Source organism: Propithecus coquereli, unplaced genomic scaffold (genome assembly GCF_000956105.1).
Source record: "Propithecus coquereli isolate 6110/MARCELLA unplaced genomic scaffold, Pcoq_1.0 Scaffold30, whole genome shotgun sequence".
Taxonomy (NCBI): domain Eukaryota; kingdom Metazoa; phylum Chordata; class Mammalia; order Primates; family Indriidae; genus Propithecus; species Propithecus coquereli.
This window is the reverse complement of record NW_012148619.1, coordinates 10,525,155-10,526,464: the sequence shown is the minus strand read 5'-3', so window position 1 is coordinate 10,526,464 and position 1,310 is coordinate 10,525,155. Positions and strand designations below refer to the sequence as shown.

The 1,310-nt window shown below is 40.8% G+C and overlaps 1 protein-coding gene across 1 annotated transcript in view; it reads left to right on the top strand.

The window, feature by feature from the left end:
* The window catches only part of ANO3 (anoctamin 3), a gene marked incomplete at its 5' end in the record, with an annotated part of 32,290 nt that overhangs the window by 27,756 nt on the left and 3,224 nt on the right, over positions 1 to 1,310 (top strand). The window lies entirely within an intron of this gene.

The window sequence follows — 1,310 nt, the reverse complement described above, 5'->3', positions numbered from 1 at the left end:
AAACCTTAATTCTTTATGATGGCAATAATAACACATGTTTAAAGTTGTTGTAAAAATTAACTGATTCCAACAATGCTTTGAATTTACCTAGAACTTTAAACCATTGATCATAATAACACATTCTTGTCCCCCTTTCCTTTATTCCCCTCTTTTCCATCCTTATCCATCTTACAAACCAACTGGCCAATCATTATAACCACTTCCTTGGATATGCAGGTCCCTGCGCCTCATTTTGTTCTACTGCCTTGGCAGAATCCCATCCTTGGTCCTCCTAACTCTTTGTTCTGCCACTGCACCCATGCAATATGTGGATGGAGAAAACAACCACACTGACTGGTTTCACTTTAAACTTTTATCACAAACCTTGTGTGGACCTGACAAACATATTTTATTTCCCCTGTCCATTTACTGTTCCACTTTTTAGAGAAGTTTGCCATGCCTTCTCCTTGCTCCTCCAGGATTCAGCAACCTCCTTTCTTATTCCCACTCTCACCTGATCCTGCTTCCTACTTAACTAGGAAAATTGAACCAGTTAAAAAAGAACTTTCACAGATGGACATTTGCACATCTCCCTCCCTACAGTATGTGCCATGTAGTCTGCCTTCTTCTAGTTCCTAGAATAGAGCTGTGTTCCTATGAAGACAAAATTCCTCCACTTGTGCCCTAGATCTCTTCTTTCCCTATCCGAGAACATCATTCTAGTAAATTCTCCCCTTTCTCTTATACATTACCAATTCTGCCTCTATTGTCTTTTTCACATTAACACTGGAACATGTGCTTATTCTTCCAATCAATATGTAAGGTCTTCCTGGTCTACTGCCTGCCAGTTACAACTCCATGTCTTTGTTCCCATCTGTAACAAAACATGTCAGAAGAGTTTTCTGTTTCTGCGTTCTCCAATTCCCCTCCTCCTCTTCACCTCTGAATTCTCTCCAGTAAGACTTATGCCACAGCACTCCACCAAAAGTTCACAATGACTTTCACATTGTCAAACCCGCTTGTCTATTCCCAGTTCTCACATCACGTGGGCTGTGAGCGGCATTTGACAATTCATCATTCCCTTCTTGATATACTTTATTCATTTGACTTCCAGAAAGCTGCAGAATTTTGGTTTTCCAGCTGCCCCATCAGCCACACCTGCCCAGTCATGTTTGCTAGTTCTCATCTTTCAACTTCTTAATTTTTGGAACGCCCTCATGGCTTCCCCCTCAACTCCTAATCTTTAGTCATATGTTACCTCCTTAACAAGGTCTGCCCTAAGGACCCTATTTGAAATTTTAAGCCCCTAATCTCAATTTCCCTTATCTTAA